The sequence below is a fragment of the Astyanax mexicanus genome, chromosome 14 (genome assembly GCF_023375975.1).
Source record: "Astyanax mexicanus isolate ESR-SI-001 chromosome 14, AstMex3_surface, whole genome shotgun sequence".
Lineage (NCBI taxonomy): Eukaryota > Metazoa > Chordata > Actinopteri > Characiformes > Acestrorhamphidae > Astyanax > Astyanax mexicanus.
This window is the reverse complement of record NC_064421.1, coordinates 510,329-530,396: the sequence shown is the minus strand read 5'-3', so window position 1 is coordinate 530,396 and position 20,068 is coordinate 510,329. Positions and strand designations below refer to the sequence as shown.

General features: G+C 39.7%; 1 protein-coding gene across 2 annotated transcripts in view; it reads left to right on the top strand.

Annotated features, from left to right (window-relative positions):
• Positions 1 to 7,899: 7,899 nt before the first annotated feature.
• The window catches only part of snap25b (synaptosome associated protein 25b), a 66,870-nt gene continuing 54,701 nt past the window's right edge, over positions 7,900 to 20,068 (top strand). For both annotated transcript variants that reach the window (XM_007238375.4, XM_022664745.2), the window contains exon 1: positions 7,900 to 8,000. The gene's annotated coding sequence lies outside the window, so the exon portion shown is untranslated. The remainder of the gene's footprint in view (positions 8,001 to 20,068) is intronic.

Below are 20,068 nucleotides of genomic sequence, written 5' to 3'. Positions count from 1 at the left end.
TATTGAACTAAATAAAACAAATGCATTCGAAGGTGTTTAGAGAGTAAAAGTGTTAAATATTTGAGTAACTCCTGCGATTTTAGAGTTTCTTGTAATTTCTAGTAAAATAAATAAAATAAAACTACATATAGAAAAACATGTAATCAGTTAAAATCTCCATTAGACAGAAATTATGTTACAATAGAATAGAATAGAATTTAATGGAATAGAATAATATTTAGTCTATTTTAACAAAACAAACACATTCAAAACCATTATAATAAAACACAGTTTGAGGTTATAAATGTGAACAATGGATATACAGAGAGTGAACAGGAGAGTGTGTGGATATAAGGAGTGATAGAGCAGTGGTACAGCATATAAAATATCATTAGAGTGATAAAGTAATGATAGAGGAGCAATAGAGGAGTGATAGAGCAGTGATACTGGAGGAGAGATGCAGCAGTGATAGAGCAGTAATAAAGCAGTAATAGAGCAGTGATAGAGCAGTGATACTGGAGGAGAGATGCAGCAGTGATAGAGGAGCAATAGATGAGTGATAGAGCAGTGATAGGGAAATGGTATAGGAGGAATAGAGCTGTGATAGATCAGTAATTAAGCAGTAATATAACAGTGATGCAGCAGTAATAGAGGTGTGATAGAGCAGTAATAGAGGAGTGATAGAGCAGTGATACTGGAGGAGAGATGCAGCAGTGATAGAGCAGTAATAAAGCAGTAATAGAGCAGTGATAGAGCAGTGATACTGGAGGAGAGATGCAGCAGTGATAGAGCAGTAATAAAGCAGTAATAGAGCAGTGATAGAGCAGTGATACTGGAGGAGAGATGCAGCAGTGATAGAGCAGTAATAAAGCAGTAATAGAGCAGTGATAGAGCAGTGATACTGGAGGAGAGATGCAGCAGTGATAGAGCAGTAATAAAGCAGTAATAGAGCAGTGATAGAGCAGTGATACTGGAGGAGAGATGCAGCAGTGATAGAGGAGCAATAGAGGAGTGATAGAGCAGTGATAGGGAAATGGTATAGGAGGAATAGAGCTGTGATAGATCAGGAATTAAGCAGTAATATAACAGTGATGCAGCAGTAATAGAGGTGTGATAGAGCAGTGATAGAGCAGTGATACTGGAGGAGTGATGCAGCAGTGATAGAGCAGTAATAAAGCAGTAATAGAGCAGTGGTAGAGCAGTGGTATAGGAGAAAAAGAGCTGTGATCGAGCAGTAATAAAGCAGTAATATAACAGTGATGCAGCAGTAATAGAGCAGTAATAAAGCAGTGATAGAGCAGTGGTAAAGGAGTAATAGAGCAATAGTATAGGTGGAATAGAGCTGTGGTAGAGCAAGTAATAAAGCAGCAATATAACAGTGATGCAGCAGTAATAGAGGAGTGATAGAGGAGTGATAGAGCAGTGGTAGAGGAGTGAGTCAGGGTGAGAGTGGGAGTGAGATGTGCATGTATGAATATGTAATCCGGTTTCTGCAGGAGAGTGATCTCAGTCTGCAGGAGATCACTCTTCTCCTGAGATCAGGAGATCAGATATCTGCTGCAGGAGGAGACAGAACACCACCCACAGAACCCAGCCCAGAATAGAACCGCCGGAACCGGATCAGAGATCTCATTTCACATTTTATTACTGTTTATTTACTGTTTACACAACTAATAAAATACACCACACCAAGAAACTATTCCCACTCCTTCCTCCTGCCTGGTTTAAACAGCAGCAGAGCTTCTGAATATATCTACACTGATGGGCGTGGTGTTCTGGAAATGAGGTGTGTTCAGGTACATTTCTGGAGTTTTATCTTGTTTATCTTGGTAACAGAAAACACAGGAGCTCCACTGACTGAATACAACCTAGACAGACGCCAACAGTCAGACGTTCATCGCTGTCTCGGTAACACAGGCGCTGTGCCGAGCCGAGCATACACCCCCACTTATTACACACACATGAACACACAGCAGCACAAACCCAACTTTTACATCAACAATAAACAGAATAGTAAATAAAATAACATTGCTGTTCCCGTAAATGAAACTCTTCTCAGCAGAGGAAACTGAGCTGCTGGTTGACGCTGTGAAGGAGCTCCAGCAGCTCAGTTTCCTCTGCTGAGAAGAGTTTGTTGAACACGTCCAGGTAGCTGCACCGTTACAATAGCAATCCACCAAAGTCAGAGCTCACCTGATCTACTCTTAAAGAGAATGATGATGTTCTGGGTAAATGCTGTAGTGCTGGATGCAGTCCTCCAGGTGGAGGTTGTTTCTGGTTGAGAGTACGCTGTGCGCTATTGGCTGCTGCTTCTCACCAGTGTGTGGATGAGTGCTGAGTATGAATGGTTGAGTGTAAAAGGTGTAAACTTTAAAGCGTCCTTGGGTTTCTGGAAAGGCGCTATATAAGTGTAAATTCATTAATTTGTTCAAACCCAACTATAAATATCAGATTTAGTGATTTTTGTCGTTTACACTGCCACACAGATAACACACCTGTGTTACAGATTACACTATTACCAAAAAGATAAAAATGTATCCCCTTTTGCCTGCTGTGTGAACGTGGCCAAAGACTGAGTTACAGTATACAGTATTTGTCCACAGGTATTCAGATCTGCAGGGGGGGGGGGGTGGTTAGCCGCTAAGGTGGTGCAGGTGAGGAATTGATGCATGGAGCGTCGTCTCCAGTCTGGCACTGTGTCCTCCTTTACTGGTCAGTGTGACAGTAGATGGAGTGGACACGGCGGCGGTGGTGGTGGGGGTGGATGTGGACGGGGGGACGGTGGGCTGGTCCTCATCAGGAGACGGACAGAATCAGGCCAGTCAGTGAGCAGAACTCTCAGAATGTAGGAAGGTACCTGATGTACAGGTACAGCCTGCTGATCACGTACACACTACAGACTCAGCGCATACAACAGAACCCGTCATGCATTTAATTTAAATAATTTTATTACCGTATTGTTCGCACTGGGGGGGGGCACCATATTATAAAGCACACTATTAATGAACATCTATTTTATGGTTTATTTTCATATATAATGAGCACTGGATTATAAGGCGTATTTTAACAGACGCTAAAAGGAACTTCTAATTCAGCAGGTCTTGCTGCTGGATAGGTAGCTAAAAAAGTAAAGCTAAGCTTAATAAACAAAACTGTAATAAAAAAGGTTTTCTTTTAAAGTTAAACGAGTGCTGGGTGTTAACCTACGCAGATTTATCTCCTGAAATCTGTTTATTTGGGTGAGTAAAGTTTTTCCGTTTATTTACAGTTTTAGCTTAGATTCCAAAATTTCTCCAGCACTAAGGCTGGAGCATTAGCATTAGCGGCTAAACGCTTCAGCAGTGCTAGCCAGGGTTAGCAGCACTAAAAAAATATATATATATTTTTTTGCTAAATCAATCCTTTCTTAGATAGATAGATAGATAGATAGATAGATAGATAGATAGATACTTTATTTATCCCGAAGGACATTTAGGCATGATACATAATAAATTATAATTCCTGAAATTTAAAAATACTGTCTCAACACATGGATGGATTTAGTTTACTAAAAAGAATATATTACACACCATCCACGTGTTGAGACAGTGAGACTTGGTCTGTTTACAAAATAAATCTTTGAGATTATGTAAATATTTGAATGTGTGTTTTAACTAAAAATATTTAAATTTCAGGAATTATAATATATTATATATCATAAATTATTAGAGTAATATTGTATATATTAATTAATTGTGCTTAGGTAATATTGTGTGCAGAAATGAAGTAAAGTTTACTAAAAGAAAGGATTGACTGAAGTTCAGTTCACTTATTTACTCGATGTAACATTTAAGTCTTGAAACCGAGTTGAAGTTACTTAAAAAAAGCAAATGCAGAAAATTGTGAAACTTTTTAAAGTAAATTTTACTGATCTTTTATTTCAGTGCAGTTAATCCAGGACTACACAGAGTTCTGAACAGTTCAGATCAGGACTTTTCCTCCCTGTTTTCAGATTAACTAGGGAACACTGAAACCCGTTTACTGATGAACAGAACAGAACCAGGACTCCTCAGTGTGTAGAGTACTGACCCGGTCCACTCTCCCTCAGTACTGACCCGCTTCCCCCGTTCCTCTCACCTCTGAGTGACTGCGGGGTCAGGACGTCCCTCTGGGGGATGAGGAGGAGACGCTAATCTGGACGACAGGTAATTACTGTGATGACGGACAGTCACAGACCACGCCTCCTAATCTCTCACTCCCAGCAGGAGTGTGAGAGTGTGATGTAGAGAAGTGTGTAATACAGGAACAATCAAATACTGATTCACATTCTGATTTCAGTATTTTTATTCTGTTTCTAATTCTTATTTTGAATCTCATTTTGATACTGATTCAAATTTGTAATCTAATTTTGCTGTTTTTATTCAGATTTTAATTCTGATTTCAGTGATTTTTCCTGCAATTGCCTGTTTATTAGTGATTTATTAGTGATGGCGAGCTGTCAACTGTGCAACTTGATTTAGGGTGTGTCAGTGTGTCTTTGCTATCTACCAATATAGTAAACCAATCAGAGTTTTATCTGTTTGCTCATCATTCTCTTTAAGAGTAGATCAGGTGAGCTCTGTCTTTGGTGGATTGCTATTGTAACGGTGCAGCTACCTGGACGTGTCCAACAAACTCTTCTCAGCAGAGGGAACTGAGCTGCTGGTTGACGCTGTGAAGGAGCTCCAGCAGCTCATTTACGGGAACAGCAATGTTATTTTATTTACTATTCTGTTTATTGTTGATGTAAAAGTTGGGTTTGTGCTGCTGTGTGTTCATGTGTGTGTAATAAGTGGGGGTGTACACTCAGCTCGGCTCGGCACGGCGCCTGTGTTACCGAGATAGCGATGAACGTCTGACTGTTGGCGTCTGTCTAGGTTGTATTCAGTCAGTGGAGCTCCTGTGTTTTCTGTTACCAAGATAAACAAGATAAAACTCCAGAAATGTACCTGAACACACCTCATTTCCAGAACACCACGCCCATCAGTGTAGATATATTCAGAAGCTCTGCTGCTGTTTAAACCAGGCAGGAGGAAGGAGTGATAATACACTGCTGGTGGGGGGTAAGATAGCAGTGAACATCAGGACATGCCTACCTACTCAGACACTCTCGGAAAATGGTCTGTGATTTATTTTATTATTTCATATGAGCACCACCCCCCCATAACGATGCCGTCTCCAGTGGGGTGTGTAATTAAACCCACACAGAGACACAGCGTGAACTACATACAGAAACACACACTCCTCTAACACACACTCCTCTAACACACACTCCTCTAAACACACTTTTGTCCCAGAGTCTCTGTCTCTCTCTCTCTCTCTCTCTGTCTCTCTCTCTCTCTCTCTCTGGGCTGAGTGACAGTAGTGGGTGAGAGGGTGGTGGGTGAATAAATGAGCTTTAATTAGCGTTAGCGTGGGTTTGTTAAATATGCAGTTCTGTCACAGAATAAAACCCATCACTCAGCTCAGCGCAGAACATCAGAACCGACCCACATCAACAGCAGCCCCTGTATCAGAGCTCTGATTACAACCAGGTTATACTCTACCGCTAGATAACAACACCTCAGCAACCAGCAGCTATTCCATAGCAATACCTTAGCAACATCCTAGCAACCCTTAGCAACCACCCAGCATCACTTTAATAACCAGGACAAATTACAGCAGTAGAAACACCTCAGTTTATCTCAAACCCCTGATCAGAGTGGGGGTTTAAGATACCCGTCTGAACGAATACAGTTTTCTTTAGGGACTACTTTCTGCCACACTACACCCTGTATATTGCATACGTATCCCTCCACAATGTTAATGATATGCTACATATCTTCTCAGAACTCTCGTCAAACACTGTATCAGACATCAGGCAGTGTATTCATAACCACACACACTTACACACACACACACACACACACACACTCACACACACACACACACTCACACTCGTGTGTTATTAATGTGGAGTTCTGCCCTTTAGCTGTCTCTATATTTCATCTCACTTTTTATACTCCAACCTTCATCTCAATACAGTCACCTCTCTCTCTCTCTCTCTCTCTCTCAGTTCTGGTTCTGATATAATGGTACTGTGTGGTAGAGGTGTGCCAAAAAATCGATTCACATAAGAATCTTGATTCTCATTTACTACGATTCAGAATCGATTTAAAATGTCCCAAAATCGATTCTGAGGGGCGGGTTTTAGACTGATTTTGGGCTGGGTATTTTTGTTGGACCTGGCAACCCTGGGGATAGCGCTTGTCCTTTCAAACGGAGATCTTCCAGACACACACAGAGCGTAGGTGTTTGAGAATCACCGGTAAGATGGCAGAACAAGCACTATATTACCTTAGATTAACGTGTAGTTTCAATGTTTTATGGCAGAATGCTTCATAACAAGCATAAAAAAGATCGCTAGTAGTTAGTTTCAGTAACTGTTAGCTAGCTAACTAGCTAACTTTCCAGTTCCACCTTAAATAACGCTACAGGTGGCAGCGGGCTGCAGCATTTAAGGCGGAACGGAAAAATACAATAAGCTAATCAGAGCTAATTTCAGCTCCTCATCACAGAGGAATTAAGGAATGGACAATATGAATTAATTTCTCCACCTCCTGCCCCCTTTCTGAAGAAATACAACGACCTTAAATTAACTAGTTAATCAGCAGCTGCTCCTGAACTTTAGCGCTCCACTGCTATCATCACATCAGCCCAGCAGCGTCACCTACACACCACCGCTAGTAGCCTGGTAATAAAGCAGTGTTATTTATTATTTATTTATTGTTCATTAACGTCATTGTGATATCCCAGTGATTCCTCTGTCACTGAGGACCCACATTCCTGCACATTTTATTGTTTTTGTAACACATTACCTGCTCCAGGACCAGTGTATATTATGGAGGGTTTTTTTTTCAATAAGATTCATAAGCCAGAAGCAGAAATTTTTATAATTCAAATTGTTTTGAATCAAAAATCGATTTTGAATCGAATCGTGGCCCCCAAAATCGGAATCGAATCGAATCGTGAGATAGTAAACGATTCCCACCCCTACTGTGTGGGTTGGTCTCTGAATCAGAGAATTAGTGATTCATATAGTCAGGAAATCAGTAGAATTCGGTGAATCATGGAATAAAAAGAATCATGGAATCAGTAGAATTAGAGAATCTGGTAAATCAGCGATTCAGTATAATCCGGTGTATCAGACAATCAGGAGAATCCAGTGAATCAGAGAGTCAGTACAATCAGGTGAATTAGGCAATCAGGAGAATCAGTTGAAACAGGGGATTCAGGAGAATCCAATGAATTAAAACCAGTTGAATCAGGAATATCAGGAAATCAGGGGAATCAGAAGAATCAAAGTAGGTTACTGTGCAATTTGTGCAAAGAACAACAAATACAAATATGTTAATGTGTTGCATTAATATAATACTGTATTAACCCTGTAGTTTATTAGCCTAATCTTAAACTGAAAACACTGAAATATAAACTATATGGAATTAAAGTCATGCAAAAGGAAAGAATGTGTTAATATATGTATACAATAATAAATGTTATAAAGCATGTGTTCCTGCAGAGCTTTAATATACTCTTTAATATTAAATTTACAATGTAAAAAATCATAAAAAAATAAAAAGTAAGAGAAGAGAGAGGAGGTGTGTAATATTATTTATCTGTTACTGTATATGAAGGAATTAAAGTATAAACAGTCTGGATACATAAAGCCATTGAAACATCCTCTGTCATGTTCAAAGGGTTTCTCTAAGCCCCGCCCACTCTGTATTGAGGTCGCTGACGTCAGACGCGACCTCCATCTTTGCTGAGGGCAGATTTCCCCTGCCGGGGGGGAGGGGCAGCAGGAGGGGGAGGGGCCGGGGGGAGGAGGGGGAGGGGCAGGAGGAGGGGCAGGTGGCTCGAGCACTAGGGGCAGAAACACTGAGCAGACCCAGCACAGGGCACGCGGCACCGAGGGAGCGGAGCGCGAGGCACTCCTTTGATCTCCGGGCTTGCTCACGCGCGCGGTAAGTGCTTGGTTTGTGTAGTGTGTGTGTGTGTGTGTGTGTGTTTGAGTTTACAGGTAGTTTGAGAAGTGTAGGTGCGCTCTCTGTGAGCAGGTACAGGTGATGTTTGGTGATGTTTGGTGGTGGAAATGTAGGTGAACATCTCAGAAGTTCAGTCATTTTGTTTTTATTGAAACACAGTGAAGGTTTTCAGCTCTAAACACCAATTTTACTTCAATTTAGTCGATTTATTTCACCTATTTTTAAAGAGTGGTGTATAAATTGGTAAAAAAAAATAGAATAACACATCAGGAGTTTAGCACAGGTGATGTTTGGTGATATCGGGTTGTGTTTGGGGATGTTGGGTTTTGTTAGGTTATATTGGGAGATATTGGGTGATGTTGGGTGGTGGAAATGTAGTTGAAGTTCAGTAATATTGTTTTTATTGAAACGTTGCTTGAACCTTTTTATAACAAGCAAAGGTTTTTAGCTCTAAACACCAATTTTGCTCAGGTTTAGTTGTTTTATTTCACCTGTTTTTTTAAAGAGTGGTGTATAAATTGGTAAAAATGTAGAATAACACATCAGGAGTTCAGTACAGGTGATGTTTGGTGACCTTGGGTTGTGTTTGGTGACGTTGGGTGATTTTGGTTAATATTGGTTGATGTTGGTTGATGTTAAGTCATGTTTGGTGATGGTGGGTGATGTTGGGTTGTGTTTGATGATGTTGGGTGACGTTTTATAGATGTTGGGTGGTGGAAATGTAGGTGAACATCTCAGAAGTTCAGTAATGTTGCGTAATATTGCTTTTATTGAAACATTGCTTGAACCTTTTCATAACAAGCGAAGGTTTTCAGCTCTAAACACCAATGCCAATTGCTTCAATTTAGTCAATTTTTTCACCTGTTTTTTAAAGAGTGGTGTATAAATTGGTGGAAATGTAGAAGAAAATCTCAATATTCAAAATATTAATATTTTTTTAGTGAGTATTTTCTTTTGTTGTTTGTGTCGTGCTATTTATTTATATGGAGTGTTTGATAAGGAGAACATCTCAGGAGTAATCTTGAGTAATATTGCTCTTATTATTGATTTATTTGGAAATTTTGCGTAATAAATAATAAACGTACACTATGTTGGGTATGTAATTATGTAAGGTAGATCTATTTCAGGCAGTTGTATCAGGAGTGGTGTATAAATTGGTGTAAATGTAGGAGAAGATCTCAGGAGTTCAGGGATCTTGTTTGTATCAGTATTGAGAGCAGAAATGCATAAAGAGTCTCTTTAGAGCAGCTGAAGGGTTTCAGCTCCAAATTCAATGTTTTGGGTTATTTGGGTCGTGGTGTTGGGTGGTGGATGTGGTATTGAGTGGGTGGTTGGTGTGGTGTTGGGAGGTGATTGATGGTGTTGGGTGGTGAATGTGTTGTTGGTTGGTTGGTGTTATGTTGGGTATTTTGAGGTGACTGATGGTGTTTGGTGGATGTGATGTTGGAAATTGGATATGCTGTTTTGTGGTTGATGTGGTGTTGGGTGGGTGGTGGATGTGGTGTTGGTTGGTTGGTGTTATGTTGGGTATTTGAAGGTGACTGATGGTGTTTGGTGGATGTGGTGTTGGATATTGGATATGCTGTTTTGTGGTTGATATGGTGTTGGGTGGGTGTATGTGGTATTGGTTAGTGAATGTGTGGTTGGGTGGTTGATGTGGTATTGGGTGGTGAATGTGGTGTTGGATGGGTGGTGATGGGTCATACTGATTTACCTAGTGTTTTTGGCATTCAACATTCTTTGCATTGAGTTTGGAATTATTTAGATTGGGACCTTTCGTTGAGTTCAGAATTATTTAGATTTGGTTTAGAGTTGTATCAGTATTTCATGTATAAATGAGGGTTTTATGGTGTTTGGTGGTGTTTTGTTTAATGGTATCAGGCGTGGGGTGATATTCTGTGATAATCACAGGTAAATGTTGGTAGAAGCTCCTCAGACCAGGAGAAGGTCGATCTTCACCCTGTAATTCAGCGTAATCATCTGTAATCGTCACTGGAGCGTCTTCAGAGCAGACAGTGCGGGTCAGTGTGTGTTTCTGCAGTGGAAAAGTGGTGAATCTCCGGGGGATTTACTGGTTTATTGAAACCTGGTGGATGTGCAGCACTTTAGCTTCAGTCTGGTTGTGTTATTTAATTTAATTGTAATATGAGCGGAGAGTAAAACTGGTGGAAAAATCATCAGAGCCTTTTTCACACCAGGGGGTGATGACCAGTGTGTTCTTCAGTGGTGTAAATATAAGAAAATCTCTCTGGTGGGTATTTGGGTGTAGGACGCTGGTGGATGTGATTATGGGTGGGGTTATTTTGGTCAGTTATTGCAGCAGTGGTGTAGAAATTGGTGGAGGTGTAGGAGAACATATCTGGAGTTTAATGGTTTTAAGATGTTGCTGGAGTGTCTTTAGCCTGTTCTAGATCTGGGGCTAATTTAAGTGAATATTTGATATAAAAAACTGGTGAAAATATAATGTATCTAATGTAGAAAGTCAAAATCAGTGCATTCAATGCATAGTAGTTCTGATAATAATATAATAGCCAAAAACATATATAAGCTACTGTGATAACCTACTGTGATGTATGTCGGCATGTACTGATGTTTTTATTACTATATAGTTAAGACAGCTTAAGTTAAGACCAATACTGAGAGTGTCTTAAGCTATTTTAAGTTATTTTTAAGTTCAATGATTTTATTTATTTGTTTTTGTTGCACATCAGCCAGTTAATCAGAAATAATTACACTCTCAGTGTTCTTTAAAAGAGTATATTATCGATACGATAAGGAGCGTCTCATGATACGATATTATCACCATACATTACCCATAATAACGATGATATCACGATACTGTGGTTCTGTGATACTCAATATATCACAAGACAATTGTCTACAATTTATACTGGGGAACACAGGTGAGGGGAATCTCAGTAGTTGGGTGAGCCGGAACCCTGAAGCGTCACATGATCTGGCACTTGACTCACGTGACTCTGACCACTTTAGGATTGACAACAATCCTTTATGACATCTGTGTTACTAAAGAGGATAAAATACTTCTAAATAATCCATAATTATTGGTGTTATCAATCAATCTTTATTTAAACTCGGAGTACATTGAGGGTTGCCCTCATTTACAGTGCAGCCGAGCATTTACATAGGGAAGGGACAGACAGCAACAACAACAACAACAACAACAAAAGTGTAGATAGAATAAAATAGAGATAGATAGATAGATAGATAGATAGATAGATAGATACTTTATTGATCCCCGGGGGGGAAATTCTTGGAATAAGTAATAAAAAAATAAAAACAGCATTTTAATAAGGTATAAGAATTATTTAAAAAAGAATAATGCATTTTAAAATATTAAGATATAAAACAAACAAGGTAAAAATAATTTAAGAGTAGTAATCATAAAATCATAGGTAAAAAAGGTAATAGAACTAATAAAAACAGATGAAACTACAGAAACTACAGATGAATAAATAAAAACTAAACACATAAAAGAGTAAAATATATATAAGCAATACCTAAAAATAATAAAAGAAAATAAAGAAACTAAAAAAAAACTAAAAGAAATGGTTTACTTTTTTTTGTAATGTTGCTTTCACTATGTCAGTGTATTTTCTTGAGTTTAGGTGCAGATCTTCTGTGTTATAGGTCACTATAGTGTTGTTATGGTTGTTATGGTTGTTCTGGTTGTGCTGGTGTTTGTATGTGGTAGTAGGTAGTTGAAGTGATGTGGTGTAAATTGGTGTAAATGAGCTGTAGTGTAGTAGGAGGATGGGATGGAAGCCTGGTGAGCTTCAGCACCACGGACAGCGCTCAGACTCCAACACCAGGACTCACTATTAACCCCTCTCAGAGGAGGTGGAGTCAGATCAGAGGCTGATCCTGCCCTCACCGACCCTTAAGTCTTAACTCCTGGTCTTAAATCCACTCTGCACTCTTTATCAGAGCTTCACTCAACAAACAAAGCAGAAACCAGTTCACGAGTTCACACTCAGCTCACTGCTGTGATACTGTGATTGTGTGATACTCTGTGATATATCACAACACAACTATCTACTATACTTTACAGCATCTGTGTTACTGAAGAGGATGAAATACTCCCAAATAATCAAGAAAGAAATGGGATTTATTGGTGTTTCATTTTCACACAATTTAACTACCAATATTCTTCAACACAGGTTTATTAACCCTATTCATCTGATTATAGCGCCACCGTGTGGAGTAACGAAGCAGTAACTTCAGTAAGTCTAGTTGGGAGAAAAGGGAGGGAGTTTAGAGCGCCTATGTTTCTATAAAAAGATCCATATTTGATTCATATTTGATTCAATAAACATATCCATTTTTGGCTTGGGTTGGGTTGGGTTTGGATGGGTTTGGCTTGGTTTGGTTTGGTTTGGGTTGGCTTGGCTTGATTTGGCTTGGCTTGAGTTGGGCTTGGCTTGGCTTGGCTTGGCTTGGCTTGGCTTGGCTTGGCTTGGTTTGGTTTGGTTTGGCTTGGCTTGGTTTGGCTTGAGTTGTGTTTGGCTTGGCTTGGCTTGAGTTGGGTTTGGCTTGGCTTGAGTTGGGCTTGGCTTGGCTTGGCTTGGTTTGGTTTGGTTTGGCTTAGCTTAGCTTAGCTTAGCTAAGCTTAGCTTAGCTTGGCTTGGCTTGCTTTGGCTTGGCTTGGCTTGGCTTGGCTTGATTTGGCTTGGCTTGAGTTGGGCTTGGCTTGGCTTGGCTTGAGTTGGGTTTGGCTTGGCTTGAGTTGGGCTTGGCTTGGCTTGGAGTCTTTACATGTATCGGGGCAGACATGTTCTCCCTCCCTTCTAGTGTTGGAGAAATGGATAAACTAATAGATGATCAATGAGTTTATTTTCTCATCTGTTGTTGAGTTTCTTCAGATGGGGGTTTAATAATAATAATAATCACACAATTTAACTACCAATATTCTTCAACACAGGTTTATTAACCCTATTCATCTGATTATAGCACCACCGTGTGGAGTAACGAAGCAGTAACTTCAGTAAGTCTAGTTGGGAGAAAAGGGAGGGAGTTTAGAGCGCCTATGTTTCTATAAAAAGATCCATATTTGATTCATATTTGATTCAATAAACATATCCATTTTTGGCTTGGGTTGGGTTGGGTTTGGATGGGTTTGGCTTGGTTTGGTTTGGTTTGGGTTGGCTTGGCTTGGGTTTGGCTTGGCTTGATTTGGCTTGGCTTGAGTTGGGTTTGGCTTGGCTTGAGTTGGGTTTGGCTTGGCTTGGCTTGGCTTGGCTTGGTTTGGCTTAGCTTAGCTTAGCTTAGCTTAGCTTAGCTTAGCTTAGCTTGGCTTGCTTTGGCTTGGCTTGGCTTGGCTTGGCTTGATTTGGCTTGGCTTGAGTTGGGCTTGGCTTGGCTTGGCTTGGCTTGGCATGGTTTGGCTTGGCTTGGCTTGAGTTGGGTTTGGCTTGGCTTGGAGTCTTTACATGTATCGGGGCAGATATGTTCTCCCTCCCTTCTAGTGTTGGAGAAATGGATAAACTAATAGATGATCAATGAGTTTATTTTCTCATCTGTTGTTGAGTTTCTTCAGATGGGGGTTCAATAATAATGTGCTGATTTTCGTTGAAATCTTTTATCTTTTATCTCTATCTTTAATAAACTCCTGAAGACAGAGCTCTTCAAAGAGCACTTACTCTCCTAACACCTCTAACAAACTAACTAATTCTAACCTCATCTCCTTCTTCCTCTTCTCTACTCCTCTATCCCATTATTTCCCTCTGACCTCCTTAAGGCCCTATCTATAGATGCTTTATTTTTAACTTCTATTATTTTTGTACTTAACCTCTTCTATTATTTGCACTTCAATATTGTAAGTCGCTTTGGACAAAAGCGTCTGCCAAATGTAATGTAATGTAATGTAATCTGCTTCATGTTGTCAGACAGATTCTATTTAAGTGATTTCTTCATTCTACAGGTCTGGAATCAGTAATCAGGTCTGATTGCGGTTAGTATTGAAATTGAACTCAGCTTTTTAGCAGTTAAAAATGCAGTTAATCACAGTTATTTTATGGGGTAATACATTTTTCATGGCACTGTATCCCACCCTGTTATAGGAGTTACTGGATCCAGATTTAATATTAAAGTGACTTATGAAAGCAGCGATTGCCCCAGTACTGTTTGTTGATAGGTGAGTTGCTGAGTGTGTGTGTGTGTGTGTGTGTATAGTGTGTGTGTGTGTGTGTGTGTGTGTGTGTGTGTGTATAGTGTGTATGTGTGTATGTGTGTGTGTGTGTATAGTGTGTGTGTGTGTGTGTGTGTGTGTGTGTGTGTGTGTGAGTGTATAGTGTGTATGTGTGTATGTGTGTGTGTGTGTATAGTGTGTGTGTATAGTGTGTGTGTGTGTGTGTGTGTGTGTGTGTGTGTGTGTGTGTGTATAGTGTGTGTGTGTGTGTGTGTGTGTGTGTGTGTGTGTGTATAGTGTGTATGTGTGTATGTGTGTGTGTGTGTATAGTGTGTGTGTGTGTATAGTGTGTGTGTGTGTGTGTGTGTGTGTGTGAGTGTATAGTGTGTATGTGTGTATGTGTGTGTGTGTGTATAGTGTGTGTGTATAGTGTGTGTGTGTGTGTGTGTGTGTGTGTGTGTGTGTGTGTGTATAGTGTGTGTGTGTGTGTGTGTGTGTGTGTGTGTGTGTATAGTGTGTATGTGTGTATGTGTGTGTGTGTGTATAGTGTGTGTGTATAGTGTGTGTGTGTGTGTGTGTGTGTGTGTGTGTGTGAGTGTGTGTATCTGGGACAGGGCAGGTTGTGTTGGTCATTAGATCTGTTTACAGATCTGTATGTTTAGGCAGGTGTTTGGTGTTTTGGCACCTGGTGTTTCAGTGTAGCTTAATGAGGCTCAACCTGGAGAGAGAGTGTTTACGGATATAACCCAGACAACACACACACACACACACACACACAGGAATGGAGACACGTTTATTAGGATCATACGATAGGATTTTAACTCTTGCTCATGAATATTCATACATGCAAACATATCGCCTCTGATTGGCTAACAGTACTATGATACCAACAAGACGGACTACTCTACACTAACAAGCTTATTTTATTGGTCATATGTTACTTTACAACATGTGTAAGACCTAGTCTTAGAGTCTCTGTAAAACACCAAATCCACCGGAGATCCTATTTAAACCTATAGTTACTCACAGAGGTGGGGAGTCCAGGTCCAGAGAGTAAAAATCCAAACCGGGGTGGATTTTTGCTTTTAACTTTTAAGTGTAAACTGATCTAAACACCTATCTATCTCAGTTGTACTTGGCTGGGGGTGTTTTTCCTCCATAGACTAAATCTAACCATTTGTTTCTTAGCTCTGAATTACTGGGTAAAGTATATAAACACTGATGTGTTATTCACACAAATAACACAGGAATGAACTGCATGCTGTTCCTAGAGCTGTTAGCTCCTCCTATCTGACGAGACGACGTCGCCGCCCGGCTTCAGCTCTGCCTGTGGGCGGTCCCGAGCCGAGGTGGGCGGGGCCATGAATACTAATTCACGGGTTGATGTAGACACGGTGCTTTTCCTGATCGACTCGTTTTTTCTGAATATTTTTTTTACTAGCTGCTGCAGAACAATGAGGAAGAGGAAGAGTTTCATCCTGTGCAGCATCATAAACATCTCAGAGAGACCTGCTGTATTTCACTGAGAACAAGAAAAAGAGGATTTTAGTTGAAGTAGAGATTTAAAAGAGACTTTCTAGCTTTATTACCAAGAAGCAACAAAGACATAATCTACCAAACACACATTTCCTTACTGAATGTGCTTTATTACTAGTATGGTGTTTAAACTGCTGTAGTCTGAATGAATGGGCGGGGCTGAACTTTAGAAGTTCACATCTGTACCAGTGTGTGTTCATTTCCTGAGGGTCCACTTTGGTCTGTGAGCGTGTGTGTGTTTGTGTGTGTGTGAGTGTGTGAGTGTGTGTGTGTGTGTGTGTGTGTGTGTTCTGTCTAAATACAAAAGGGCAGCTTGACCATGCAGGTCATCTCCATCCGTCAGCCATAATACACTGACTTACAGTGACTAACACTCACACACACACACACACACACACACACTCATACACATACGGGTATGTTCCGTTCAGTGTCGGATTTATCCCCCAGAGAAAGAGAGAGGAAACGAGAGAGAGAGAGAGAAAGAGGAGGGCTGGAGGAGAGAAAATAAAATGTATATATATAATATATATATATACAGTGCCCTCCATAATTATTGGCACCCCTGGTTAAGATGTGTTCTTTAGCTTCTCATAAATTGAGTTTTGTTCAAAATAATATAGGACCACGATGGAAAAAAAGAGTAAAATCCAACCTTTAACTCAAGTAAATTTTAAGGGGGAAATAAAATCCCTGACTAAGAAATAATTATTCTTCATAAAATCACCTGTTCCACAATTATTGGCACCCCTAACAATTCTTAGGAAATAAATTTAATAAAAGTATTTCTGTCACTTCTACAGTAGTTTACGAAGTTGATCAGAGTATGTAGGAACATTTAAATAGTAATTCACAACTTCCTGTTTCCCTGGGGTATAAATATGACGTGACACAGAGGCCATTTATCTTCAACATGGGAAAGACAAAGGAACATACCATTCAAGTGAGGCAGATGTGTGTTGACCTTCACAAGTCAGGCAATGGCTACAAGAAAATCGCTACTCGCCTACACCTGTCCATATCTACTGTCAGAGGAATTATTAAGAAGTTTAAAACAACTGGAACAGTGGTAAACAAGCCTGGACGAGGACGCAAGTTTATTTTGCCACCACGCACAGTGAGGAGGATGATAAGAGAAATAAAAAGTTCTCCAAAGCTCACTGTTACAGAATTGCAACAAATGGTAGCTTCTTGGGGTCACAACGTCTCCAAAACAATCATCAGGCGCTATCTACATGCCAACAAGCTGTTTGGGAGGCATGCACGGAAGAAACCATTTCTCACTCACAATCATAAACGCAAACGTTTGGAGTTTGCTAAGCGGTACTGGGACTTCAACTGGGACCGTGTGCTTTGGTCAGATGAAACAAAGATAGAGCTTTTTGGCAACAAATGCTCTAAGTGGGTCTGGCGTAACACAAGAGCTGAGTATGCAGAAAAGCACCTCATGCCCACTGTGAAATACGGCGGGGGATCAGTGATGCTGTGGGCCTGTTTCTCTTCTAAAGGCCCTGGGAACCTTGTTAGGGTGCATGGCATCATGAATGCTCTAAAATACCAGGACATTTTAAAACAAAATCTGGTGGCTTCTGCCCGAAAGCTGAAGATGGGTCGTCACTGGGTCTTTCAGCAAGATAATGACCCTAAACATGTGGCCAAATCTACACAGAAATGGTTCACCGCACACAGAATCAAGCTCCTCCCATGGCCATCTCAGTCCCCAGACCTCAACCCCATTGAAAAGCTGTGGGGTGAGCTGAAGAGGAGAGTGCAGAGGAGAGGACCCAGGTCGTTGGATGATTTAGAGAGAATGTGCAAAGAGGAATGGTCAAAGATCCCTCTTTCTGTATTCTCCCATCTTGTGAAACATTACAGGAGAAGATTAGGTGCTGTTTTGTTGGCAAAAGGGGGTTGTACAAAGTATTAACATCAGGGGTGCTAATAATTGTGGCACACATGATTTGATGTTAAATAATTATTTCTTAATGTGGGATTTTTTTCCTACTGAATAAATTCACTTGAGTTAAAGGTTGTATTTTACTCTTTTTTTCCATCGTGGTCCTATATTATTTTGAACAAAACTCAATTTATGAGAAGCTAAAGAACACATCTTAACCAGGGGTGCCAATAATTATGGAGGGCACTGTATATATATATATATATATATATATATATATATATATATATATATATATATAAAGTATATGGGCAAAAGTATTGGGACACACTTAATTAATCACTGATCTTTTAAATAATTGAATTCAGGTGTTTGATTCAGTTCCATTACTACAGGTGTATAAAAACAAACACCTATAATGGGACTCCATAATCACTTCAGTGCGTGTGTTTATATGCAGCATTCTGGGTAAGTTGATTTTTGTGTTTTTACTGAATGTTTAAAACTGTTCTATAGGCGTAATGTGCACAGTTGCACAGATGATTAGCATGATTAAAAAACTGCATATGGTGAAAATAATGATATTCTTATTGAAAGCAGTCTGTTCTTATTTGTTTTGCTGTTTACTGATTGCAGATTGTAGTATACTGTTTAGTATTGTAGTATATTTTTGTCTGTTGCTCCATTGATTTATTTTTATTAAAATTATTACAATATTAATATTTTGTACAAAATTAGGCTTTTGGTAAGTTACTGTTTTTGAAATAGACATATATTTATAGATTTTTGTGTTTCTACTGAATGTGTAAAACTGTTATACTGAATAAACTGAAAATGTTTATTTTCTTGCAGTATAATAGAAAAAATTGTCATATCACCAAGCAAAAAATACCCTAAAATATTGTGATATTATTTAAGGGTCATATCATCCAGCCTTAGTAGCTGTCCTCATACTAAATCCCCCTCCCCACAGCAACCACCTAGCAACACCACAGCAGTCACCTAGCAACACCACAGCAGTCACCTAGCAACACCACAGCAACCACCTAGCAACACGACAGCAGTCGTCTACCAACCCCATAGCAACCACCTAGCAACACCAAAGCAGTCACCTAGCAACACCACAGCAGTCATTTACCAACACCATAGCAACCACCTAGAAACACCACAGCAACCACCTAGTTATTATTATTTTGTACAAAATCAGGCTTTTGGTAAGTTACTGTTTTTGAAATAGGCATATATTTATAGATTTTTTTTTTATTCTACTGAATTTTAAAAACTGTTCTACTGAATAAAACTTTAATATTTATTCTTTTCCATTTTTAACCAAGATTGTCATTATCGCAAAAAAAAATATCCTAAAATATTGTGATACTATTTAAAGACCATATCGACCAGCCCTAGTATCTGTCCTAATACTCTTGAGTATAATAGTGTAGCTGCCATAGAGGGGGCGACTACACATTAACATTTATGGGTTTAGAATAGAACATTTTATAAAACTTGTTTTTTGACTATAGCAGTGTATCTGTACACTCTAACAGAGTGAAAAACAGAGAGGGAGTGAATACTGGAAAACTGTGTGTGTGTGTGTATAGTGTGTGTGTATAGTGTGTGTGTGTGTGTGTGTGAGCAGTCCCAGTGGGCGGGGCTACTCCTCAGATTAGCGCTGGGCTTTATCCCTTCCTGAATGGGACGCACACTGTGGTTTAGTGCGCTAATCCCCTGCGCTAAAGATGATTGCTTTGAATCTCCTGAAGCAGTGCTAACATGCCGCTAACGCTAATGCTAACACACACGTTATACTCTCACACACACTCAGTAAATACACTTTACACACAGATATACCAATAATACTGTAAATATATGTGCAATATATGTGTGTGCGGGTGTGTGTGTGATGATGTCAGCGTTTGTGCAGGTGTGTGTTTTGCATCTTCACCCAGAAATAGCTCTATATATATATTTATATATTTATTTATGTATTTTCCGGTAGATGATTCCGCTCAGTTCCTCGGGGGGCGGTTCTCTCTCTCTGGTGGTTCGACACTTATTTACTGCTGTGAAACATTCCTACTGGAAATCCACAGTAACACTGTGCCTTTAAGGCTGATATATGTAAATAAGCTCTGCTCTGATTGGCTGATTGGCCTGTACTTTGTGTGAAACAGGAAAACAGTCCAGGCTAAACAGTTTTCCTGGCTAAACTGCTGTAGACTGAAATAATGAATGGGAGGAGCTAAACTGCTGTAGACTGAAATAATGAATGGGAGGAGCTAAACTGCTGTAGGCTGAAATAATGAATGGGAGGAGCTAAACTGCTGTAGGCTGAAATAATGAATGGGAGGAGCTAAACTGCTGTAGGCTGAATGAATGGATGGATAAAGTTTATTATCTATAAATACAGAGAAAATTTCAGATTTTATATATATATATGTGTGTGTGTTACTGTGTGTGTGTATATAT